The 27665-nt window shown below is 42.7% G+C and overlaps 3 long non-coding RNA genes across 3 annotated transcripts; 2 read left to right on the top strand and 1 right to left on the bottom strand.

Annotated features, from left to right (window-relative positions):
* Window positions 1–392: 392 nt before the first annotated feature.
* LOC144584899 (uncharacterized) lies at window positions 393–8510 on the top strand. The gene is made up of 4 exons (XR_013539376.1): window positions 393–842; window positions 5480–5609; window positions 7166–7219; window positions 8271–8510. It is a non-coding gene; the product is annotated as an uncharacterized LOC144584899 (long non-coding RNA).
* A 4433-nt stretch (window positions 8511–12943) lies between these two features.
* On the top strand, window positions 12944–16513 carry LOC144584874 (uncharacterized). The gene is made up of 4 exons (XR_013539355.1): window positions 12944–13085; window positions 13876–14011; window positions 15184–15240; window positions 16274–16513. It is a non-coding gene; the product is annotated as an uncharacterized LOC144584874 (long non-coding RNA).
* Window positions 16514–20344: 3831 nt separating this feature from the next.
* On the bottom strand, window positions 20345–21808 carry LOC144584873 (uncharacterized). Its single transcript, XR_013539354.1, has 2 exons — window positions 21685–21808; window positions 20345–20478 (listed from the first exon to the last, which is right to left on the bottom strand). It is a non-coding gene; the product is annotated as an uncharacterized LOC144584873 (long non-coding RNA).
* Between the last annotated feature and the right edge of the window lie 5857 nt (window positions 21809–27665).

Below are 27665 nucleotides of genomic sequence, written 5' to 3'. Positions count from 1 at the left end.
CCTATGACTTCTGAGAAAAAAAATACTTTTTGTGTGCAAAACACAACTTGTTCTGTGCAAAATTCAATTCTGCAATTCCCCCCCCCCCAATTTTTTTTCACGTACAAAAATCATGTAGAAGTATCCTGCTTGGAGAAAACTTTCTGAAGCCTTCTTTCTTGACTCGGATCACAAGCACAGACTTCAAGTAATATTAGGTAATATAAAACTAGGCAGTAGCTTGCCTGTAGATGTATATGAAATACTGCCTGGTTGATAAAAATAAAATTCTACTGCTTAGATAAATATGGCAGTTTTTGGCCTATAAGTGAAGATCTACAATCTGACACATAAGCTCAGATCCAGTCTATGGTATGAAATATGGGGGAGCCACTCTTAATGCTTGTGGGGGCAGGGGGAGAGAAATCGTCTGGCATGGTATGGCACAAGTTCTTACATTTAACAGGCTTCCCTAATTGCAGATCTTGCTTGGAAAACTTCACCACTTGTCTGAGTAAGAGGGGTTTTCCCCTCTTAGTTCTCATACTGCACTTCTCTAAGAGACCCTTTCTCAACTATCTGGGTATCTATTTGCTTCATAATCCATTTTCTCCCACAGGCTGCAGAAAAGCCACCGTGAACACCCAGAAGGTGCCCACAGCCCACAGTGACACAAGAACTCCTTTGGCCCTATAAATGGCGGGAGGTTTAGGTCTTCACTCCATCCTGCCATCTCCTGAGAGACCATCCAGGCAGCCGACTCTCCATCGTGTCATCTCCTGAGAATCTGCCTCATCTTTCAGCCATGAAGGTCTTGGGCTTTCTTTTCGCTGTTCTCTTCTTGGTGCTGATGGTTACGCCAGGTAAGTGGTAGAGAGCCAGCCTGGTTACCATATTCCTGGTTTCTGCTCAGTTTTCAAAATCAGTGCTGCTCAGTTTAGAAAATGTATTTTAAATTACAAATATAATTTATGATATACTATATCTTTAATTATAAATATAAGGTACTGATTAATATTCTTCTTGAATGAGACAAACCAGGGAAACTCACCTGGAGTATTGTGTCCAGTTCTGGACACCACACTTCAAGAAGGATGCTAACAAATTGGAACAAGTTCAGAGGAGTTTAATAAATAGATAAACAAGTTTAATAAATAAATAAATAGCCTATTTCTCTTCTTTTCCCCCTACTCTTTCTTTTTCCATCTTGGACTCTCTGATTAATTCAGAATTTACATTTAGTTTATTTTTATGCTTTATGTAAACCGACCAGAGTAGACACCTTCTAGCAAGTTTAATAAATAAATAAATAAAGAGGAGGGCAACCAGGAAGGTCAGGGGTCTGGAAACCAAGCCTTATGAGGAAAGGCTGAAAGAACTGGGCATGTTTAGCCTTGAGAAAAGAAGATTGAGGGGTGACGGGATAGCCCTTTTCAAAGATTTGAAAGGCTGTCATACTGAGGAAGAGCAGGATCTGTTCTCTATTATCCGAGAGCGCAGGACCCACAACAATGGGGTTAAGTTACAGGAAGCCAGATTTCGGTTGAGTATCAGGAAAAACTTCCTAACTGTTAGAGCAGTACAACAGAGGGACCATTGACCTCGGGAGTTGGTGAGTGCTCCAACACTGGAGGCATTCAAGAAAAACTTAGATAATCACCTGGCAGATATGCTTTGATTGTATTCCTGCATTGAGCAAGGGGGTGGACTTGATGGCCTTGTAGGCCACTTCCAACTTCACTTTTCTATAAGTCTATGAAAAATGTTTTATGTTCATTCCCCCCCCCCTTACTTATTCATTGCTGTGCCAAATAGTAGGCTGTGAACTGAATCACTTCTTTGCCTCAATAACCCATGACTACCTAGAAGGTGTATGGATCCCTTTCTGCCCCTAACCTGGATCCTGGCCTGGAGCAGTAAGCGCTGCCTGCCCTGTACCATGGGGTTTGTAGTCCAATAAGGTAATATTTCAAAGCTCTGGGGGAGTTATAGAGAATAACTAAATTGGTGGGAGTTGTGAGGAAGAGAGAGGCTCATTCAGAGAAGGGGGAGTCATTTCCGATTACCTTCCCAACCCCCCCCCCCAAAAGAGCACTAAGCACCACATTTTGTTTGCTTGTCCCAACCCTGGAATAAAGATGTGAGGCAAAGATATGGGTTAAAAATTGGGACACTTTATTGATAACATAAAATACGATAATGGCAATCCTCTGCCAAAAGAGGGTGCCTGCTGTAGTACGGAAACAAGTTAAAGGCAGGGGCATGCCAACACCTCTTGATCATAAAATGGGCAAGTCCCTGGCCCCAGGTTCCCGGGGTCTACAGACAGCAGGAACACCGGGCAGCCGCTAATAAACACTCCCAGACCTGAAGCCATCTTTTGCTGATGACTGTTGGTCCAGAAGTGGCCCAGTGCATCCCCCCTCCACAGACACTGTAATCGCATGATAAGCAGTGCCGGGAGGTCGGATGCGCTGTTGGCTTAACTGCAATTACAATGGGGACACACCGAAAATACCTGTTATTTCCGCACTACCCACCACAGCATAGGGACTAGCCATGCTATGTCCCATGCCCACCACACAGCCGCTTGAGCTTGACAAGCAGGCCCCCTTTGATGTCTTCCAAAATATATCCAAACCTGCCTCAGACAGGTGGACGCCGTGGCTTGTAAACAATTCAGGTTTCAAAACTTGGATCCTGTAGTGACGGATCAGCGATTCGAGGCCACCAGTGCAGACGCCTCTACATACTTCCCTGTTAACGCTCCGCCAAGCCTCGTTAACAACAACAGTCCTCACGGAACCTTGCCAGGCTAATCGAGGAGTAATATTGGACCATAAGATCCGCATCATAGGATACCTGGCATTCAACCACTTAAGGTCATGGAGAATGTCCAGAATTACCTGGAATTCTAGGCAAATCATTGCCTCCAAGATGAATTACAAGCACATCTGGTGGGAACTGGCCGAATGCCGTCGTTCTTCCCCGCGGAATCCACTGCATACCTCTCAACCCTCTCCGGGTGATATGCGCCTGGACTCCAAGCCCCAAGTCTCTCCCCCAAAAGGATGCGGCCACATGGCGCTCTGCCCAGGATATAAAACTATGGCCAACGATCGCTATCTGCCAGCGTCTTCCAGACTCAGTGGGACCTATAAAGACATAAACCATGCCCCTACCTACACGTTAGACAAGGTCCTGATATATCTTTTGTAACTAGCAGAAGACCACCAGCCTAACTAACCACTTTTATGCCAATACTTGATTAAACTTGATGTAAGTGAGATTCTTAACAAATTGCTCTAATTGAATAAGTAATACAACCCAGTCAATTAAAACTCAAAAGTCTCTGAATGTTAATGCAATCAATCGCCTTTAGCCAAAACAATCCCAACTTAATAAATGCTTAATGAATTTTTTTTGATTTTATATTATATATTCTATTTCTCTATTTATTTATTTATTATTACTATATTAGTTATGAATGCACCACAGCTTGGCAGGCCGGCCGGCCAACTAGCTTCACGAAATGGCGACTGTTAAACCTAACCTAAAATGGTGCGGGAGCAACTGTAAATGGCGCAAAAAGCAAACAAAATGGCGATCAGGGAAAAAACCCAAATAGGTCTCCTTCCCCCAAGAACCTTATTTTACAGAATAATTCAAAATGGGAGGGGGGGGGAATCGCAGGTAAACCTTTGTAAAATCAAACAAATCAAGCCCCTTATACCAGCGGCGAACCAACTGTGACCTGGGAAGCTTTGCTCTTTCCTTTTTAAAAAATGAATCAACTGAGCTGTGTGCTTCCTCTAATAGAGCCGCTCCCCTCTATACCGACACAATCTTTAATAATTATCCCAAGTTAAGATGGTGTTTGTCCTTTATTAAGCTTGATTCAAAACTGAAACGCCTTCCGCACCGGCCACAGAGACTGGCGAAACGTTAAGAAGAACAACCTTCAGAACACGGCCAAAGAGCCCAAAAACCCCACAACAACCAATACAAATTTTAAATAAAGAGAGAATCAATTAAACAAGCTTCAATAACAGCACTATGTCAACGAAACAACCAAATCCGGAGGAGGGAGGCGGAGCATCCCCCCCAATGATGTCCGATGACGCAGCTGTCTCTCTGCCAAATCACCCGTTCTCCTTCCTCAGTTGCCTGAAAAAAGAAGAGGATGGTGCAAAGGTGGAAAGGCTGCTTAAATATCTAATGCCTTCCCGCCTCTCGCACAACATCACATGATGTTTAATGCAGCCTTGCTCTATCCCGGGTGGCCAGCAAGGATCGATCATGCTAGCAAAGGTGATGCCTTGGCAGTGATTGTAGCATTCTCATGCGCTTGATGTCCTTCTAGGATATAATGCACTGTTGGACCTCAGCTGGACTGATCCATCTCTCATTCTTCTCCTGAACGGAGATACACTGGAGTGACCTGTTAGGCAGTATCTGTAGCGTTCAGCCCTGCCCTCACCTGTCCGTCACAGCTGAGCAGTGGAAAAGTAGCCAATGAGTGAACGGAAGGTGGTGCTAAAGGGGGAGGGGCTGGGATATAAAGGGGGGGGGTGTATGGAGATCTGTGAGTCTGTGAGTTAATGAGCCAGTAAGTCAGTGAGAGTAGGGTTCTGTGTGTCAGCGAGTTCAGTGAGTGAGAGAGATTGATTAGAAACCTGTGATTTACCTATTACATATTACTGATCAAATAAACAAGTTTAACTTTCAAAGTAACACATGTCTCAGTGAATAATTGGTATTGAAACAGCAATACCTGGTGGCAGCAACTTGGGAAGAAGAGTGAGCACCTCCTAGAGGCCTGAGATAATAGAGGCTTCAGCGTGCTCGCTACAGTATCATCTCCTAACAAAGTCTGACCCATGAGAATCCGTAACAGGGATGTCAAATCTGGGAGATTAGACTGGTATTTAACCTCTCAGATTTGTTATCCTATTGTTCTTCTGTTCAACTGATGTAAACCGAGTGGCCTTGGCTGGCACATCCATGCATCCATGCATCCATGCATCCATGCATCCATGCATCCATGCATCCATCCATCCATCCATCCATCCATCCATCCATCCATCCATCCATCCATCCATCCATACATACATACATACATACATACATACATACATACGGGCACCTCCAAAATGCCATGTCTCACATCCTCCTTAAGGTCCATCAGACCTGAAAGCCCACAAATCATTTTGGAGCAATTTTCAGTTGTTTTTCCCCCAAAACCATTATTTTAATTCATATATGGAAACACATCAGTATGCTTCAAGGATGCAGAAATATCTCCTTGATTTTGGGTGGCCCCCATTGGATTCCAAACCAAACTTTGGCATTTGAAGGAACAAGTGGCTGTAAAATTCCCTCCAACACTGATGCTCAGTGGTGCCCTTGACACCAGCCCCCTCTTTGAGAAGGAGGGACACTGGCAAGGAGGGTGGCTCATGGGCATAAGAATAATGATGCCATCTTTCCTTTCTTCTAGCCCTTGCTGCACCAAAGACTGCTGCAGAATGTGACAAAGCGGGGGGCAAATGCCGGTTCCTGCGTTGCCCAACAAATCTGACCGCCATTGGGAAGTGCGATAAAAATGGTGGCGTTTGCTGCAAGAAACCGTAAGGAGAACTCTAAGATAATGTTGTCTGGTTTTCAGAATCCTTTTCTCTGTCTGGGAGTTGTCTAGTCCAGGGTTCCCCAACCTTGGGCCTCCAGATGTTCTTGGACTTCAACTCCCAGAAATCCTGGCCAGCAGAAGTGGTGGTGAAGGCTTCTGGGAATTGTAGTCCAAGAACATCTGGAGGCCAAAGGTTGGGGATCACTGGTCTAGTTCTTCTAAGAAACAGCTTCTGTGAAGTTCAAGTTCACAAGCTTATAAAGAACATGGATTTTGGACATGGCTCAGTTCATAAGGGGCATGGTGGCGCTGCGGGTTAAACCGCAGAAGCCTCTGGGCTGCAAGGTCAGGAGACCAGCCATCATAAGATCGAATCTACGTGATGGAGTGAGCTCCCATCACTTGTCTCAGCTCCTGCCAACCTAGCTGTTCGAAAACATGCAAAACTGGGAGTAGATAAATAGGTACCACCACGGTGGGAAGGTCACGGCATTCCATGTCTAGTCATGCTGGCCACGTCACCAAGGAAACTGTCTACAGACAAACGCTGGCTCTACGGCTTGGAAACGGGGATGAGCAGAGCACCCTAGAGTCGGACACGACTAGACTAAATGTCAAGGGGTACTTTTACCTTTATAGCTCACTAAGATCAAGCCATTGTAAAATGCATGATAATAGCTGTGCTTTTCTCCCTCTCTAGACATTGCATTTTATTAGGGCTTTACTAATTGTTCCACTTAAAATGTTTAGGAGATGGCCTCTGTAATGAATTGGAGGATCCTGGGAGTTGTAGTCATATAAAGATGGAGTCTGTGTGAGATGAATTAAAAGCAATGGAATGTGTGAGACGGTTTTTGCAGAGATAAGAAGCAAGGCCGAAGGTGCCAAGAAGGAAAAAAGACCAAACAAGAAGCAAGATAAGGCACCTGTGGATCTCAAGTGGATTATGGTTAGAGAGTTGTGTTAAGCTTTCTTGCAGTTAATTGGATGACAGGGAGAAAGTGTCAAGAAGAAGGTGGTCTTAGACATGTAGAAAAAGGGTGTTTGTGTATGTGAAATGTTGGTTCATGGCATGTGGAGGAATGCTTACAGAATGTAACTTTTGAAAAGAGGAGAAAGCGGAGTGAATAGCCCAGCTTAGAAGCCAGAATGATTACTAAGCTTAGATATAAGTTGTTCTTATTCTATTTAGAAATAGCAGCTTTATTTAACCATTGCAATGGGTGGATATGTGAAATGCTATTGCTTTACTGCAACAACTGTACAGTGGGGTCTTGACTTGAGAACTTAATCCGTATTGGAAGGCGGTTCTCAAGTCAAAAAGTCTGTAAGTCAAGTCTCCATTGACCTACAGTGCATTGAAACCAATTAATCCCGTAACAGGCCATTTTTGTTCCATTTTGGTTTTTTTCTGGTCTGTAAGTCAAATCTCAGTCTGCAAGTCAAACCTAAATTTTGCGGCCAGAGAAGTCTGTAACTCAAAAAGTCTGTAAGTCAAGCCGTCCGTAAGTCAAGGGTCCATTGTATCCTAATGAAAGCTACTTTATTTTTTAATAGAGACACATATAATTCTTACAGAGGCCTGGCATCTTGAAACAGCAGGACTTACAGGTAAATCCGGTGAAGACTGGAGAAGGTCACTGAGTTGCTCCTATATTTGAGAGGTCCTACTTTGCAAGACTGTTGTGTTATCTAAGGAAGCACAAAGTCAATGCTTGGTTACTTGGAAAGTAAACAAAGGTTTTCTTTTAAGGTCAGGATAGTCCATGGGCTCATGCCACGCACTTCTGAGGACTGAAGCAGATGTCCCCAACCCCCGGTCTGCAGCCCGTTGCCAGTCTGTGGCCTGAGCCGGACTCGGCCACCGAGACAGATCTCCTGCCCCGCCCCCACACACACTCACCCCTGCACAGCCCATTTGCACATGCACATGCACTCCAGCATGCCTGTGTGAGTGTGGCGCTGCTGTTTGCGCATGCGCACGAGCGTGGGGGTGTGCCCGCTTTCCCCAGCCACTCCGTGGACCGAAAAAGGTTGGGGAACGCTGGAGTAAAGGAGCTACTTCAGAGATAAAGGCGGTAGTTTTGTGCCCACAGTGACTCTCTGTCCAAACATCATACTCCCTTTAGGGAGAGGTGATCACTACAGCCTCCATTCCATTGGCCTCTCATTTTCCCATTATTTTTCTTATATAATATTTTTTTAAAAAACAGAAAAATCCTCTTGCACCACCTAGTGGCCAAAAATATTTTAAAACATGCAGGGGCTCCAGGTTGTGAAGGGACTTCAAAACACAGCAAAAAAGCTGTCCCATGCTGGGAAATAGAAGGGTAATTTTGGAGAAAGCACTGCCTTTTTCTAAAAAATGGGGAAGTGTGGGGTGGTCAGTTTTTGAGCAGCTGGAGGGATGAATGTGGCCAGCTGAATGCATGTTGCCCACCTCTGCTGCAGCCTGCATAGACAAGGGTTAGGGTGAACAGATAGTTCAGTCTAAGACCTTATGAAGAGACTGATGTTCTCTAATCTTTATGTGCACATGGGCGCCTATCTACACCCCCACCCCCACACATCTTTTTATGTGTCTATAAAAAATATTTAGTGTTTTTGGGGGAGTGATTCAATTAAAAACAATGACTCTGAAATGGTTTCTCTCTTTGTGCAGCTAAGGCCCCAGTGCTGGCCGTTCACAATGGATTTCTGGTTCCACCAAGGACTTGAGCATTCATTGTTCGTGGGAATTTCAACCAGCCTGCTGCCTCTTCCTTGAGTTGTTCTGCATTTGAATTTTAAACACAGCTGATTCCTCTTCATGTTCTATTTCCCCCATCTTCCCCCTCTTAATTTCATCAGTGTTGACCTTCCCATGCTTGCTTATTAAAGGAAAAACCCCAATGCAATTGAACCCTACGCTCTTGAAATTGTCTTATTTTAAAGGGGAGGCTTCTTTCTTACTGTTCCAATGGTGTATCAAGATATTCCTTAGCAGTGTGAAATGTGCGCATCACCCTATCCATTCTTTTCGAAAGCCTCCTCACTGACATGTGGCTTCCCTATTGTATATAAACTACCTTTGAGATTTTGCCAGAGGGAGGTGAGGCAGGGAGAGGGTTGGGCTCAGCCTCAGTCTTGAACCCTTGGAACGGAGAGGTGGCCTTGATGTTGGAGGGAGGTTGGGAGTGGAGGGAAGCCACACCTCCGCCTGCGCCACGCCTGTGAGCAAATGTAGCTTCTTCTTCTTCTTGTCAGATGTGCTGGAATGAATTCAGCACATTTGGGTGGGGGGAGGAAGGAGGGACAATGTGGCGACAGCAACAGCTACGTATCCCTGGGGAAGATCAGCAATGGCCCATCTCGTCCTTGAAAGGATAGAAACCTAGGTAATTGTATTACCTTCACTGGACCTTTAAGAAAGCAAAGCAAAGCAAAGCAAAAGAAAAACAAAATAAACAAACCGAAACTAAGCAGCACAGCTTCGACGATTTTCTGTCTTCTCCAGGCTGCGCACCAGGTCCTTGTGGGCAGTTCCTAAATTCGATGCTTTTAGGCAGCTCCCAAAGGCTCGTGGGTGCAGTGGGTGCAAGCTTGAGCTTCTGAGAGGGAAATGGGTGCAGTTTGTCCATGGAAGGCAAAGCCAGCCCCTCTCCCTCCAGGCAACGAGGTTGGGAGTGGCTGCAAAGCAGAAGGACCCTGGCGGCTGACATCATCCAGTCCTTTCCAGCCCATCCCTCTTGGCTCTTCCTCGGGAGAACTGGGCCTGCCCTGGGCTGTTATTCAATAAATGTGAATGGCTACGAACAGAGGAATGAATCCTGTAGACCAGTGGTCCCCAACCTTGGGCCTCCAGATGTTCTTGGACTACAACTCCCAGAAGCCTTTACCACCAGCTCTGCTGGCCAGGATTTCTGGGAGTTTAAGTCCAAGAACATCTGGAGGCCCAAGGTTGGGGAACCACACTGTAGACAATGTCCTGTACATCAGCTCTAGGATGTAATCTGAACATGACAGGAGCTATTGAACTGTTAAAGGATGTTAAAGAGCTCTTGTAAAGTCCGGAGAAAATCTGGAAAAGGATTCCTGGCTGTTGTGAAATCAGTTGCCCACCAACTTTCTCGTCTTGAGGCGCAAGGCCTTTAGGGCAAAAATTGTACAGATATCATTCCTAGTTTGGTAACCGGTGCACCAAAGCAGAATGAACTCACATGGACTGCTCTATATGTTATCCACTTAGCATGAGAGCAAGGCTTTTCTCTGCATTGCTGAGGCTTGTAAATGGAGAAGATGAAGGAAAAATTGAAAAAGACAAAAATATGGTGGCACCTTAAAGTCTTACTGTCATATTCTTGAATGTGAGCTTTTCTGGATATGTCCAGTTAATCAGACTCTTCTTAAAGAACCTTCTACTGATTCCATCTCCTTGATTCCCTCTATCGTACTTGTAGAACCTATAGAGAGAAAGTAGAGTGTGTGAGATCATGTGATCAGTAGACCCTGTGATCAAGCCATTTCTCAACTATTTTGAAGGTGAATTGAACTTCTTTTGCAATGTTCCCTAAAGTTAACAAATCAGCTTTTGGAGATTTGGAAGAGCTAAGGATGACAATAAATATCCAAAAGTTCCACGAGTGAATGCCAACCCAACGGTCAAGGAGGAAAAGGTAGCATCTCCTTCCTTTGAACTTTCCATCTGGGATATTTCATCTTTTTTTTTCTTCCTTTCAAAAACCCTTGCGAAAAGTTGTCTGGCTTCAACCGAGTTCTTGTGGCTTCTGTCTTAACCGTTGTTCAGAACATTTCTGCTTTCTTGCTTTGTTGCTGAGATCTGTGGCCCTTTGAAGAGGGATGGATGAAGCAACCGATTTTCATTTCTCATGGTTTCAGCTTCCCTATTTACCTTAATTTTCAATTTTTTTAAAACAAAATGTTAAAATAAACTGTCATACTGCTTTAGCTGTGCAATTCCCCTAAAAATATGCATTTTGGAAGCTCTCTTCCTTGTATGATCTTTTAATTTTACAGCTTGAGACTTCTGGGATGTGAAATCTAAAAGGTAGCATTTCTGAGCTCTGGCTGGACTGCACTTTCTCTACGATGGGTACATTTTTGTCCTTTTCTCCTTCAGTGCATCTGCATTACAAAATTCAAAATAATAGGAAAACCAAATTACATCTACGTTCTTGTTTTCGTATTGATTTTCCGTTTTAACAAATTGTTTTTGAAACGCAAGCATAACTAAATTCTTCTGTGACTCTTGTTATCTGCTGCCAAGCCACTGTTTCTTTACCAATGAAAAAAATTAAAAACTAGAAAAGGTAAAGAACTTCGCAGTTTTCTTTCAAGTAAACATGCAAAGGTCTGGAGATTTACTAAGACATACAGGTTTTGTGTCAGAATCATCTTCTTTAAAGAATTAGGAAAGTCCATATCTTTTTGTTGTTCCAGTGACGCGTGTTTCTGCTTCCATGATGCCTTAGAACTGAAAGGCTACATGTTCTGCTTGGGTGCTTGTTGTATATCGTTTTCATAAGGGCTTATTTAAAAATCCCACTCAGACAGCTTCTGAGTTTTTACAAAATTTGTAGCCCAGTTAATCAGGGTACCTTGATGACATGGGTCAAAACCATTCTAACTGAGGAATGAATGCAAGTAATAAATTAAAATCCCACCTGTAATGTCAGTTAGCAAAATGACAATCATAGTAGAAGAAATTTGCAAAAAAGAGAAAAAATCAAAAAGAAAAAAGAAGGAAGGTTTCATAAACAAAATACAGGTTTTGCACAAAAGTTTGTATTTTGCACAAAACCCATGGCTTCTATGAAAAAAAATTTGTGTGTGTGCAAAACACATCTTTTTCTGTGCAAAATTCAATTCTGCAATTCCCCCCTCAAAAAAATTCTTCAAGTACAAAAAACCTTGTAGAAGTATCGTGCATGGAAAAAACTTTTTGAAACGTTCTTTCTTGCCTCCGATCACAAACACAGACTTCAAGTAATATTAGGTAATATAAAATTAGGCAGTAGCTTGCCTATAGACATATATAAAATACAGTGGTGCCTCACTTAGTGACATTAATCCATTCAGGAAAAAACGTCGCTAAAGGATTTCACCGCTAAGCGAAAAGAAAAAGCCCATAGAAACGCTTTAAAACGTGTTTAATGCGTTCCTATGGGCTGAAAAATTGACCTTAAGCGAACATTCTCCATAGCGGCAGCCATTTTGGGTGGCTCTAAAGCAAGGCAAAACAGCACACGACCATTTTGTTTACCTGGCGGCCATTTTGGAACCGCCAATCAGTTGTTCGAAAATGGGGGCTTTACAGGGATCGCTTCCCCGCGATCGTCGCAAAGCGATTTTTCCCCCATAGGGGCCATCACGAAGCGATTGCTCTGGTGATGGCCAAAACCCCATCGCAAAGCAATTTCAACGCTCACCGGAGCGATCACTAAGCGAGGCACCACTGTACTGACTGGTTGATAAAAATAAAATTTAACTGCTTAGATAAATGTGGCATTTTTTGGCCTACAAGTGAAGGTTTACAGCAGGCTTGTCCAACCTGTGGCCCGTGGGCTGCATGTGGCACAGTTTGGCTCATAATGCGGCCCAGTGCAGTTTTTAACTTTTTAAGAATTTCCAAAGTTTCAAGTTACACTGCTGGCGCTTGCGGCCGGAATGTGGCCGGAGCACGTCACAGTTGTAGGGAGGGATAGAGGGAAGGAAGGGAAGAGCAGGAGGAGAGGGGAAAGGGGGGCTGCGTGACTGTATTGCACTGTCCCTGTCAATAGGTGGACCCCCTCCCGGCCCCATAAAGCCGCCGGAGTCGAAGCTGGCAGCCTCTGCAGTCTGAGATCGCAGCTGCCGATAAGCGCCTTTGGAGCGGGGCTGCGGAGGACGGCTAGGGCTGCCCCCCCATGCGGCCCAAACCAAATTTATGTGCAGCCCAAACCAAATTTTCATCTTCTAATGTGGCCCAGGGAAGGTGAAAGGTTGGACACCCCTGGTCTACAGTCTTACATCTGAAACATAAACTCAGATCCAGACCACTAATAATGCTTGTTGGGGGCGGGGGGGGATGGTATGGCACAACTTCTTACATTCAAACAGGCTTCCCTAATTGAAGGCCTCGCCTGTGTAAGAGGGTTTTTTTCAACTGTTTCTCATATGCCACTTCTTTAAATTGAGCCTTTCTCAACTGTCTGGGAGGCTGTTTGCTTAATAATCCATTTTTTTCCCTCTCCACAAGCTTCAGAAAAACCATAACGGACCCTCTCAAGGTGTCCGCAACCTGTGACACAACAACTCCTTCGGCCCTATAAATGCTGGGAGGTTTATGTCTTCGCTCCATTCTGTCATCTCCTGAGAGACCATCCAGGCAGCCGACTCTCCATCGTGTCATCTCCTGAGAATCTGCCTCATCTTTCAGCCATGAAGCTCTTGGGCTTCCTTTTTGCTATTCTCTTCATGGTGGCGATGGCTGCGCCAGGTAAGTGGTAGAGAGCCCGGCTGGTTACCATATTCCTGGTTTCTGCACATTTTTCAAAATCCGTGCTGCACAGTTTAGAAGATTTATTTTAAATTACAAATATAATTTATTATATACTATACCCAATGAATAAATAAAATAAATATCTTTAATTATAAATATAAGGTTCTGATTAATATTCTCATTAAATGAGACAAACCAGGGAAACTCACCTTGAGTCTTGTGTCCAGTTCTGGACTCCATACTTCAAGAAGGATGGTGACGAATTGGAACAGGTTCAGAGGAGTTTAATACATATATAAAAAGCCTATTTTTTATTTTCTCCTCCTCTCTTTTTCCATCTTGGACTCTCTGATTAATTCAGAATTTACATTTAGTTTATTTTTACGCTTTATGTAAACTGCCCAGAGTACGTACGTACGTACGTACATACATACATACATACATACATACATACAGACATACATACATACATACATACAGACATACAGACATACATACATACATACATACGGGCACCTCCAAAATGCCGCGTCTCACATCCTCCTTATGGTCCATCAGACCTGGAAGCCCACAAATCATCTTTGAGCAATTTTCAGTAGTTGCTTTTCCCCCCAAACCATTATTTTAATTCATATATGGACACACTACAGTATGCTTCAAGGATGTAGAAATATCTCCTTGATTTTGGGTGGCCCCCACTGGATTCCATACCAAACTTTGAGAAGGAGTGACATTGGCAAGGAGGGTGGCTCATGGGCATAAGAATAATGATGCCATCTTTCATTAGTTCTAGCACTTCGGCCACCAAGGACTGCTGCAGAATGTGACAGAGCGGGTGGCAAATGCAGGTTTCTACGTTGCCCAAGACGTCTGACCGCCATTGGGAAATGCGATAGAAGAGGCGGAGTTTGCTGCAAGAAACGGTAAGAACTATAAGAAAATGTTGTCTGGTTTTCAGAATTTTTTTACTCTGTCTGGGATTTATCTAGCTCTTCTAAGAAACAGTGTGTGTGGAGTGGAGTTCACAAGCTTATAAAGAACATGGACTTTGGACATGGCTCAGTTCATAAGGGACATGTTGGCGCTGCGGGTTAAACCACAGAAGCCTCTGTGCTGCAAGGTCAGGAGGCCAACCATCATAAGATTGAATCCATGCGACGGAGTTAGCTCCCATTGCTTGTCCCAACTCCTGTCAACCGAGCCCTTCGAAAGCATGTAAAAATGGGAGTAGATGAATAGGTTCCACCACAATGGGAAGGTAATGGCGTTGCGTGTCTAGTCGCGCTGGCCACGTGACCATGGAAAACTGTCTATGGACAAACTCTGGCTCTATGGCTTGGAGATGGGGATGAGCACCGCCCCCTAGAGTTGGGCACAACTGGACTAAATGTCAAGGGGAACCTTTACCTTTACAGCTCACAAGGATCAAGCCATTGTAAAATGCATGAGAATAGCTGTGCTTTTCTCCCTCTCTAGACATGGCATTTTATTAGGGCTTTACTAATTGTTCCACTTAAAATGTTTAGGAGTTAGCCTCTGTAATGAATTGGAGGATCCTGGGAATCGTAGTCATATAAAGATGGAGTCTGTTAGGTTCTGTGTGAGATGAGTTAAAAGCAATGGAATGTGTGAGACGGTTTTTGCAGAGATAAGAAGCAAGGCCGAAAGTGCCAAGAAGGAAAAAAGACCAAACAAGAAGCAAGATAAGGCACCTGTGGATCTCATGTGGATTATGGGTAGAGAGTTGTGTTAAGCTTTCTTGCAGTTAATTGGATGGCAGTGAGAAAGTGTCAAGAGGAAGGTGGTCTTAGACATGTAGAAAAAGGGTGTTTGTGTATGTGAAATGCTGGTTTGTGCCATGTGGAGGAATGCTTACAAAATGTAAGGAAAAAAATGTTTACCTTTTGAAAAGAGTAGAAAGCGGAGTGAATAGCCCAGCTTAGAAGCCAGAATGATTACTTAATTTAGATATTAGTTGTTCTTATTCTATTTAGAAATAGCAGCTTTATTTAACCATTGCATTGGTTGGATATGTGAAATGCTGTTGCTTTACTGCAACAACTGTATTCTAATGAAAGCTACTTTATTTTCTTAGTAGAAACACACATACTTCTTACAGTGGCCTGGAGTCTTGAAACAGCAGGACTTACAGGTAAATCAGGTGAAGATTGGAGGAGGTCACTGAGTTGCTCCTATATTTGAGAGGTCCTACTTTGCAAGACTGTTGTGTTATCTAAGGAAGCACAAAGTCAGTGCTTGGTTACTTGGAAAGTAAACAAAGGTTTTCTTTTAAGGTCAGGATAGTCCATGGGGCTCATGCTACACACTTCTGAGGACTAAAGCAGATGTCCCCAACCCCCGGTCTGCAGCCTATTGCCCGTCTGTGGCTGGAGCCGGACTCGGCCGCCGAGACAGACCTCCTGCCCCGCCCCTACACACACTCACCCCTGCACAGCCCATTTGTAGCTGTGCACACACTCCAGCATGCCCGTGTGAGTGTGGCGCTGCTGTTTGCACATGCACACGAGCGTGGGTGGTGCGTGCTTTCCCCAGCCAATCCGTGGACCGAAAAAGGTTGGGGAACGCTGGAGTAAAGGACCTACTTCAGAGGTAAAGGCGGTAGTTTTGTTCCCACAGTGACTCCCTGTCCAAACATCATACTCTTTTTAGGGAGAGGTGATCACTACAGCCTCCATTCCATTGGCCTCTTATTTTCCCATTATTTTTCTTATATAATTTTTTTTAAAAAAGAAAAATCCTCTTGCACCACCTAGTGGTGAAAAATATTTTAAAACATGCAGAGGCTCCAGGCTGTGAAGGGACTTCAAAAGACAGCAAAAAGGCTGTCCCACGCTGGGAAATAGAAGGGTAATTTTGGAGAAAGCACTGCATTTTTCTAAAAAATGGGGAAGTCTTCTGTGGTCAGCTTTTGAGCACCTGGAGGGATGAATGTGGCCAGTTGAATGCATGTTGCCTGCATAGACAAGGGTTAATGTGAACTGATAGTCTAAGACCTTATGAAGAGACTGATGTTCTCTAATCTTCATGTGCACATGCTCACCTATCTACCCACCAACACCCACACCCACACCCATCTGTTTGTGTGTCTATAAAATATTTAGTGTTTAGCGGGGAGTGATTCAATTAAAAACATTGAATCTGAAATGGTTTCTCTCTTTGTGCAGGTAATGCCCCCATGCTGGCCGCTCACAAAGGATTTCTGGTTCCACCAAGGACTTGAGCATTCATTGTTCATCGGATTTTCAACCAGCCTGCTGCCTCTTCCTTGAGTTGTCCTGCATTTGAATTTTAAACACAGCTGATTCCTCTTCATGTTCTATTTCCCCCATCTTCCCCCTCTTAATTTCATCTGTGTTGACCTTTCCATGCTTGCTTATTAAAGAAAAAACCGCAATGCAATTGAACCTACGCTCTTGAAATTGTCTTATTTTAAAGATTTGGGAACGAGCCTTTATAGGGCTAAGTAATGTACATTTAAGCCAGGCTGGGAGATCTTAGCCCATCTGCAGCCCATTTTTAAAGATTTGACTGTAGCTTGAGGGTTTAAGTACCAAGGGAGAAAGGCAGAAGGAGCTAATTTGCATATTTATTTTAAAATCCTTTAAAAAGTTTTAATAGTATGGTTATGCACTGCATAAGCTACTACAATGGGTATATTTGTAAATTTTAAAAAAGGTTTAACCAAAATTGTTGAAACTGAAAAGCCCCCTTGTGGCTGTTCTCTACTAGCCATTCTTCCCCCCATAAAGTTTAATGAATAGGAGGCCCCCAAGGATAGCAGGAGATTTCAAAGTATGGTAGATTGCCCTCCACTGTTGTTGTTGTTAAGAGGTTGTTTAATTCCTCCTCAATTTCTGCCATCAGAGTGGTATCATCCGCATATCTGAGGTTGTTGATATTTCTTCTGGCAATCTTAATTCCAGTTTAGATGATGTCAGATGGCCTTTCCATTGGATTTGATTGATAGGGTGATGTGCCAAAGGCATGGGACCAAAGGGGGGGGGTGAGGAGTTATGGAGTGCGTCCAAAGAGGCAATGATGATGAGGATCCATGGATATTCTGTTCCCAAGAATTCACAAAAAAATTTAAGCCCAGAGAATAGCATAATTGGGTCCCAGCATGGGGGCACAGTGTCCTCGTATTCTCCCATTGCACAGATTATGTCCATTCTAAATCTTCAGATGCAAGCTGAGAAAATGCAGTGCAGTTCTGCCTCTCCATTCTCTCCCAGGTCAACATCGTGCTGTCAGCAGTTCTATTGCTGTGCCCTACACTCACTACGTACCCAAGACCTATATTTCTACCAGGGTGTCTCTTTTCTTCCGAAGCTTCCTAGATTCCACCACCTGCCAGATGTCTCACCCGTTTCTTGAATCTCTGTTGGATCACAGAACTTTATATAAGCCTGTCTAGATCTCATCCTTTTGGCAAACCTGTTGTGACACTTCGTGGATAAGCTTGACTGCCCTGTTTCTTTTTCATGCCCCTGGGTATCTCTTGTGGTTTAGCTTCCCTCGGCTGTCTGATATCCTTTCTCTATTTCCAAGCCTTAGCAAGGCAGAAATGGCTTAAGAAAGAGGGAGCTCTTATGTTAAGTGGATGATGTTTAGAGCCATCCATGTTAGTTCAACCGTTCTGCTTTGGTTACCAAATTTGTAGCAATTTCTGTACAAGCCTTCCCCCTATACAGCCCTTGCACCTCAAGATGGTGAAGTTGCTGGGACTCAGATTTCTTAGGAGCCCAGAAAATGCTCCAGAGTTTTCCCAAACTTTACAGGAGCGTTCCAAGATCCTCAGTCCTCTCTCCTTCCAAAGCTTCTGTAAATTTCAGATTAAATCGTGGATTTACAACCCCCTCCTCCTATGTTCAAATTCCTGGAGGCTCCCACTGCCTCCCAACAATGCGTAATTGTCTCATTTGGAAAGGAAAGTGGAGGTAAAAGAAAATAAGGAGAGCTCTGTTATATAAGGCTACAGGTCTATCTAGACAGTGCCCAGCATCTAGAATTGAGAGGCCTTTAATTTTTCTATATACCTTTGAATGAGTCATATGTGATAATGTCATTGTAATCGATTGGGAAAGTAGCATGCTGCCAGGCTTCCACACTCTCCTTTTGGAAACTATGTGAGCTAATAATCACCGCATCATCTTGTGGCAATGAATGTTCACCTCTATGCTTCCTCTCCAAACCCCTGGATAGCTCAGTGGCTTCAGCTGAGAGTTTGATTCCCAAACTATTTTCCCCAAAACACAGAAGCACACTTCACAAATGCAGGTCCTCAGATGAAACTTTAATTGATAAGGACAGAAAAAGAATTGAATTCAGAGAGAATCTGTCGAGAGCTGAAATGAGTGTTGATTCTGGGAGTGAGCATGGTGATACAGCAGAAAGGCTGCCCTCGGTGCCTCTGAGAAAGCTACCGTGAATAAGCAGCAACCTATAAGAAGAGAAAAACAGTTTCAGACTCAGTATTTGTAACTCTCTGGAGTTTCAGGGTGGAGATACAACACACCATACCTAAGGCGTCACCCAGGCAAAGGACGTATTTCACTCCGCTAAGTGCAACAGATGTCATTTCATGAGGAACACAACTTAAACGGTGGGACCTTCTATGTTCATGTTGTTAAATAAAATAAAATCTTGTGCCCCTTGTAAAAAGGTCACATACTAGTTTAAGTAAGCAGACGTGGAAGGAAAACATATCCGATCCTTTGTCTACATGGCTTTTGAACAACAAAATGGTTTTCCTCATAAAATCGTAAGCAGAACTTGAAACATCCCCCAAACTTTGAGCACCCATCATGTTACATCTGACTTTGAATCAGAGACCACCAAAAAGTACTGTCATTAATAGCCCACCTCAGTTCCGGCAAACTCAAGGCTGTCGTTTAGTTTACTGGGTCAACTCAAAAACTCAACGTGGGGGAGCAGTGTGATTTTTGTACACTATCTGAAGGCTAGAGTGGTTTATATTTTTAGTGGAGTATGAAAAAAAAAATCACAAGCGCTTGCTAGCTTTTGACCTGTGAAGCACCCACATCAGGGTGGGTATTGCAGAACTCTGGATGTGGTAGGAAAAAAAGCTTCTCAAAATCTTGGCTGGATGTGCTTGCCAGATTCCTTTCTTGAGAGTAAGGTCTTGATCTTTCTTCCCTTATGGAAGAAAGAGGGCTTGAAATTTCCTGCTTTGAATTGAAAAGAAAGAAGAATTGCATATTTTAACCTTAGTTTTCACAATACTTTGCAAGTCTTTTAAAATCCACTTCCTCCTCCTGACACTGTTCAAGAAGAAAAAGAAAAATGAAAGACAAGAACTGTGAGGGAGAGATATGCAGGGAATTAAAGAAAAGGGGACATGTAAAGGAGGGAAGGGAAAAGGGGAGGAGGAGAGAAGGCGTGTACAGCTGCATCAATATACCACCCTTGGTAATTTAAAAAAAGGGGGAAGGGGGAGCCTGATTATCCCCAAGAAATAGTAGAGAAAATGAATCAATACAAAATTAAAGAGCGGCGTAGCTTGCTAGAATGTTTCTAACAGAAAGAAATGGATTCCAAACAATGCAAATTCTGCTGCTGACACACACACACACACACACACACACACACCCGATGGTCAAATAAAAAATGTATACAATAGAGGGCTGAAATGAATTGGTACAATTGAGGTTCTTTTCTCACATGTGAGCCCTGAGTTTACACGTGGAGGCCACAGAATCAAGTCAGATGTTTCTAATCCCACCACTGCTGGTACTGATTTCCAGTGAGCTTTGTCTTCTCATTATTTGCATTAATAACAGTGGCAGCTTAAAGATCAACTAATATGATTTCCCGTAAGATTCTGCAGGCTGACACCCCCTTCATCATGAGCCCAGTGATCTTAAAAGATCTCCTTGTATTGAAAAGACCTGTACTTCCATGCTGGAATGATATATTCCTCTCACCTGTCACTCATGGGCTAGGAAATCAAGCAAAACTTATTTTCTTCTTCTTTGTCTGGACATATTTTCATCTTATACCAAGCCTAGTCATGATTATAGCCTGTGGAAGCTCCCCCCCTGCATTGTTTTCCTCTCTTTTCCTCCCCCAATGCAATTCAATTTTTAAAATGCAATGAAAAGCCTTTTCAAGAGATGAAGCAGACTGCAGAAGACAATAGCTACATGGATGCGCCTATACAGATATTCATTAAGGAAGCTACCTTCCCGGAAAGAACCTTTCCAAGTAGATCTTACTTGTCATTTGCAGCATGGACGTCTAAGTGAGCCACATGTCCCAATTCTTCTTCTTCCTCGTGGACAATCTGAAGAGTAACAGTAGCCTCCAGCAGCGTGACATCCAGAGCTTGATGATGGCCCCGCATCAACTGCTAAAACAAAAGAGAGAGCAACATGGTCATTCCATGTTCAGGAGCCACCGTTGCTACCATCATGACTTGCTCTGATACTGAACTCAAGTGGAAAGCTCTGGATCATGCCAAATCTAAGATGGAAATTGAGACATCATGTATGAGAGTCATCTTCAGATCTTGTATGGGAGGGGCAACAGACCTGTTGGTTGCTTTTCCAGAAGGCAGGACATGATGCAATCACTCACATCTTATTGTAGTTATGCAAACAGCATTGTCGTTCTAAGTTTAGAAATCATTGGCAGCATTATCTGTTTCACGCTCAGTGTGCAACAAGTTAATGTCTAGGAACATTTCTTAACTTACAGCACTTCTCATCCCAAAGTTACACTTTGTGTAAGCATGTAATAGGATTTCCACCAAGGAATTCAATTTGCAAGAAAGGAGGTCTTGGGATAGAATAGGAAGACCTTCCTGCTAATAAGAGCTTTTCTTCAGCTAAATGGCTTATCTTGGAAACTGATGGAACGTTTGTGAGCAGAGGAGGGATGCCCATCTCTCAGGGTGCCTCAGCTCTTGGTTCCTCCTTTGACAAAAGGTTAATTTAGGGGCTTTCTGGGATTCCTTCCAACCCCAATGTTCTATGAAGCTGTGAAAACTGAGTCCATGAAAAAACAGAGGATGAGTTAGGGGGAATTCAAGATATATAAAAGCACATAAATCCATAGGGTGTAGAAAGGTGAGACCTTGCAAGAAGAGATGCCTGCACCAGATTAGGGTCTCCCTAACAAGGAAATGGAAGTCCACCTGACCACCCTGCTCCTTCTACGGGATGCGAAGAGCCAAAAATGCCCACTGAGAAAGAGTTTAGGATCCACCACACCCTACATTAAGGTTGTCATGCACAGTTAAGATGAGATTGAATTAAATTAAATTGCTTTCATTTCCTTCCCACTTGATGAAGATTTTTAGGGCTAAAAATAATGTGTTACACTAGTGTTTAACTATTCCCTGCATTGAGAATGGAGTTGGTCCCTTCCAACTTCACTATTCTATGACTCTATGTTTCTATGATTAACATTTTCACCCCTTCCTACAGAACCCAGTTTGGAGGAGGGCTGGACTTGATTATATTAAAACAAAAGGAGTGAAATCAAAAGGACCAGGGTCTTAAACTGCACGTTAATCCTGAAGTAATGTACCATCTAGTCCAAGCAAACCTCTTACCTGAAGCAGCCATCAGGACAAAGAAGAGAACCGCTGAGAGGATGGCCAAGAGCTTCATGGCTGAAAGGTAGGATTGGATGTCTCAGGAGGTGGTAAGACAAGGAGGTGACCCGAAGCTCCTACTATTTATAAGACACAGAAACAGCCGTTGCAACAGAGTGTGGACATCCTGGCAGCTTTCCACATGGCTTTCCTGCTGCATGTGGGCAATCTTAATTACCATGCAAGTTGGCCCTAGGTGATTGAGAAAGGATTTATGAGGAAATGTTGAGTTAAATAAAATGACCAAAGGACTCATAAACAGTCTGTTTGTCTGACCTCTATTTTGATACCAGGATATCCTGTTTAGGAAAATAACACTTGACAGTTAAGGAGATGTAACCCCCTCCTGCCCTTCCCACACCTTTCTCTCCTTTGTTACTGGAAAAGGCTTGAAATCAACTGAATGACCTCTCAAGAGTTCTGTTTACTAAGGTTTCATGAAGAGTGAAGCAATCAAACTTGTTCTCTTTGGCACCATGGTGCTGTACAAAGAAACATAACATAATAAACAGTGCTGTTTCAAAAGGAGAAGTGACATTTCATTGCTATCCGGTTTCACTCATTGTTCTCGGCTTTGTTAACCACAGTTGTGTACTCATTGTGTTCAACTTTAAATAATTCCTTCTACTCTTGCAAGCTGCTTTGGGTCTTTTTCCAAGGAGAAAGGCAGGGCGAAAATATTTTGAATAAATATATATATATATATTTATGGAGAACAAAATATTTAAATGTTAAGATATACTTTTTTAAAAATTAGGGTATTTTATACTTGATGTCCACAATCATTTAGATCAAGACCTGAAGTACTTTTATTATCATGGTTTGCAAGGGTGTATATATACCAAAGCCCAACTGTAATCTTTGGCGTCAAATTGAACCAATTCGCAATTTGGTGTTTAGTTTGTGCCTGGTGGGACCTTGTAGTCACAAGGTCATGAAAGCAGCCACTCCTTCTCTTTCTTTGTCTCCAGGAAAAGAGTGGCTGCTTTTATGACCTTGTGACTGCAACGTCCCACCACCTATGAAACAAACACTGGATTTGTGAACTAGTTCAGTTTTCCAGTTGGTTCATGATGGGTTGTGGGTCATAGCTATCCAGAAACCATCACAAACCGCCATTTTCCAGGGTTGAGCCCGACTCTACTGTGGAAACTTTAGGTCTAGAAATTTATTTCAGTGAAATTTATTTCAATGTTAGCTTTTATGGATTACAATCTGCTTCATATCATACTGTATGTAGACTAGCCCTTCTGTATGAAGATGTGGTGTGTATTTTGGATCCCTTTTTAGAATCCAGCTTGAACATCAGGCGTTTTTCATACTACGCATGACAAATGTATTTGTTGGCACTGACCCTCGTTTTCCTCATCCTCAAGTTACCGTAGTTTGAGCAACTTCTTTCTTGGGAAGTGGAATATATATTGAATATTTCCAATCTGTGAGCCATTGTTTATTTTCCTCATTTGTTTGCATAATCCTATTAGGATTTTGACACAGTTTGTCTCCTTGGCTTGCAACAGGCTTATCTGTAACCCATCTGCATTTAGGGATTTATTACTTCCAAGGCTTTTATGTATTTATAACCTGCTTCATTTCCTACGTAGACTAGCCCTTCTGTATGAAGATGTGGTGTGTATTTCGGATTCCTTTTTAGAATCCAGCTTGAACATCAGGCCTCTGGCTGCTGCCTCCCCCCCCCCGCCTGCCCGATCACCGCTGCCTTGTCCCCTCCTGTGGTGGAGGCAGCAGGAGGTGTGTGCTGGGGCACCTCTTCCTGCCTCGGTAGCAAAGGAAAGGGAGCAAAGCCTTCCCTTCCTTTTTTTGCTAAACCCAGTGCATCCTCGCCTTTTAAGAAGGCACGGAGGTTAGCAAAAGGCGTGCCTTTTGCTAACCTCTTCAAAAGGTGAAGAAAAGCGGTAGTCACTTTGACAGCTGCTTTCCTTCCCTTTTGCCAAGGCACGGGGCTTAGCAAAAAGGGAGCCGTTTGATCCCTGCTTTTTTAAATTTGGGGTTAGAAAAAGGGGGGGTTCGTCTTATACTTTTGGTTGTCTTGTAAATGGAAAAATACGGTCGTTACTGCTGGAAGAAATAAGGGCTCCCGAAGTATCTTTATTTGTTTAGACAAGAGGTACTTATTTTTAATGTAAAAAAAAACCTGTTGACCTGTTCTGTCAAAATGTGGAAAAACATAGCTTGTAAGCCTTTCCTTCTACATTATTCTCAAAGTATTTTTCCAGCTGCAGTTAGAAGTACCCTGTAAGCAGCAAGAAAGCAGAAAGCAGTTGTCTTCATGTCTGACGTCTGACTTTTACAGATCTTATTGGACTTCCTGGAATTGCCAAACACTGAACAGTTCGTCTCCTAATCTTCAAATTGCTGATAATTTACTTCTGAAAGGAGGTGCAGTTTCACTCACAAGGACTTCTGCTTTGACACCCATTGGATAGAAAGTAAAATTACACTGCAAAGCCATGATGGAAATGCTAACTATATGGGGGGGGGGGTAGTGGAGAGTGGCTGTTGTCCTCCTATTCTGCTTGTGGAACTCCCAGAGACATTGTTTAGCTGCTGTGGGAATCAAGAGGATGGACTGGATCACTCTTTGGCTTCCAACTTGTAGCATTATTGCACTCTTGAAGACCCCTCTACTGAGGACATCTCCTTGACTATATCTATCTTACCTATAGAAGGAAAGTACCCTGTTTCTCCGAAAATAAGACCTGACCTGAAAATAAGCCCTAGTAGGAGTTTTCAGGATGCTTGTCATATAAGCCCTACCCCAAAAATAAGCTCCAGTTACTGTAAGTGAAACCCTATTCTCCAACATTGTGCAGCATCCAGATGAAGATGACATGACTGTATTTGAATAAATGTAGATGGCTGTACACGGAGAAATATAATCCCTTGAAAATTAGCCTTTATGCAATTTTTTCGGAGCAAAAATTAATATAAGACCCTGTCTTATTTTTGGGAAAACACAGTAGTGTGTGTGATCAAATGATCAGTTGACACTGTGATCAAGTCATTTCTAACCCCATTTCAAAGAATAACTGTGTCCGTTTTTGTATTCCCTAATGTGAACAGCTGGACCGTAAAGAAAAGCTGGACCATAAAGAAGGCTGACTGCCAAAGAACGTATGCTTTTGAATTGTGGTGCTGGAGGAGACTCTTGAGAGTCCCCTGGATTGCAAAGAGAACAGATCTATTCATCTTGAAGGAAATCAACCCTGAGTGTTCCCTGGAAGAACAGATCCTGAAGCTGAGGCTCCAATCCTTTGGCCATCTCATGAGAAGAGAAGACTCCCTGGAAAAGACCCTGATGTTGGGAAAGTGTGAAGAGGAGAAGGGGATGTCAGAGGACGAGATGGTTGGACAGGGTCATCGAAGCGACCAACATGAATTTGACCAACTCCGGGAGACAGTGGAAGACAGGAGGGCCTGGCGTGCTCTGGTCCATGGGGTCATGAAGAGTCGGACACGAATAAACAACTAAACAACAACAAATGTGAACAGACCAGTGTTGGGATATTTGGAAGAGCTGATGATTGGGTAAATGCTTACCTGATGGCCAGCAAGAGCACTGTAGCATCTTCTTCTTTTGAACTTTTTACCTGGTATAGGTCCTCATCTTTTTCCCCTTTCGTTCAAAAACTCTGGGGTTGCATCAGCTTGCAAAAGGATGTCTGGCTTCCAAACTGGTTCATTTGCAAACTTAATCTAGAGATTTAACTACTGGCCAGGATGTTTCCTGCTCAGCACCAACTGTCTATGGTCCTTTGAAGAGGGATGGATGAAATGATCAGGTTTGGTTTCCCACGGCTTCATCTTCCCTATTCACATCCGTGTGCAATTTTTTTTAAAAAAAAGTCAAAATGTACACTTATGATGATTTTTCTGTGCATTTCCCCTAAAATATGCATGTTGTAAGTTCTCTTTGTTGTATGATTTTATGTATAATTTTATGGCTGGTGACTTCTAAGAGGTGTGATCTAAAAGGTAATATTTCTAAGCTCTAGTTTGAGTGCACTTTCTCTATAATATGCACATTTTAATACTTTTTTTTTCGGTTCATTGATCTGCATTACAAAATTCAGGGGGGAAAAAAGAATCTGGACCTACAGCTATGTTCTTGTTTATAAACTGATTAAGGACATGCAAATTTGGCAAATTCTTATTGAAATGCAAACATAACTAAATCTTTCTGTGCCTCTATCAGTGTAAAAATTAAAGAAACTTGTAGTTTACTTTCAAATAAACTTGTATAGTACTAGAGTTTTACCAAAACATATGTTTATGTGATAGAATCATCTTCCTCAGATTCAAGTCTATGCTAAGGCCTTCCAAATGTGCAATGTCCCCCTTTAATGGTATACTGGCTGAAATCTGGTTGGTTAGTAGGTTAAATTGCAACTAAAATAGTCCCACTGAATCAGTGGAATTTGCTGAGTCAACTCCTATGTAAGTTCAAATGATTCAATGGGTTTACATTAGTTGTGAATTCCTAGGTTATGCAACAAGACTTCATCTACTGCATACAATGTGGACAAAGAAACTTGTAGATTAAGAAATGTTTTAAGGTGGGGCTTGTTATGGACCCAGCATCAAAACAACAATGACACAAATTATATTGAGTTGCCTCTTTGTCAAAACACTTATATTAGAAGTCCTGTTGAAGCCAATGGGCGCGAGGCACCATAGCGATTGCAAAAACCATTCGTCTTGCGGGTTTTTCATCCTGTGAGGCGTTTGTCTTTCAAGGCACCACTGTAGACATGCAACAGATAGCCTGTTTATGAAGGAACCCGTTGCATGATTACTCTCCTACACACAATATCTCCAAAGAGGACACTGGCCACTGATTTTACCTAATTACTGAGTTATTAATTTCCCATTTAAATATTGATGAGGAAGGACAATTGTTCACACTTAAGGAAGTCCATATTTACTCAGATATCTTTTACTTTTTTGCAAATTCTGTATCCCAATCATGGTACCTTGGTGAAATGGGTCCAAAACCATTTTAACAGAAGGATTAATGCAATTAATATTCTAAAATTTCACCTGTAATATAATTTATCAAAATGACCATTCTAGAAGCATAGAATGATGAAATTGGAAGGGGTTGGAAGGGGCCTCTAAGGCCATTGAATCCAAACACCTGCCTGATGAAGGAATACACATCAAAGGCTATCTGCCAGGTGGTTGTCTAAATTTCTCTTGAATGCCTCCAGCGTTGGGCCACTCACCACTTCTCAAGGTAATTGATTACATTATAGAAGTTCCAAAAACTGGGGAAAAATTAAAAACAAAAAGGAGGATTTCATACACAAAATGCACGGTTTGCAGGCAACTTTGTATTTTGGCTTCTGTGAAAAAACATACTTCTTGTGTGCAAAAGACAAGTCGTTCTGTGCAAAAATCAATTCTGCAAATTTTTCGGGAAAAAGTCCTCAAATACGAAAAGTATACCAAAAAAAAAGTCTTGTAATCTCATCCTGTGTCAAGAAAACTTTCGTAGCCTTCTTTCTCTTCCTATACCACAAGCACACAATGCAAATCATATAATATTATATAAAATTAGGTAGTATGTTGTCTATAGACATACATTAAATACTGTCTTACATAAAAAAATGTAATGCTTATACTAGCATGGCAGATAGTTTTCACCCAATAAGGGAAGGTCTACAGTCTTACATCCAACACATAAGGCCAGATTCAGAGTCATGTATGAAATATGGGGTAGCCATTTGGCATTCATACAGGCTTCGCTAATTGCAGATCTTGCTCCGAAAATTTCACCGCTTGTCTGAGTAAGGGGGTGTTTTTTCTTTGTCTTAGTTCTCATACTGCACTTCTCTAACAGACCCTTTCTCAACCATCTGGGGATCTGTTTGCTTAATAACCCATTTTCTCCCACAGGCTGCAGAAAAGCCACCATG

Source organism: Pogona vitticeps, chromosome 1, assembly GCF_051106095.1.
Source record: "Pogona vitticeps strain Pit_001003342236 chromosome 1, PviZW2.1, whole genome shotgun sequence".
In the NCBI taxonomy this organism is placed as follows: Eukaryota; Metazoa; Chordata; class Lepidosauria; order Squamata; family Agamidae; genus Pogona; species Pogona vitticeps.
The sequence above is the reverse complement of the archived record's forward strand: the minus strand, read 5'-3'. Positions and strand labels throughout refer to the sequence as shown.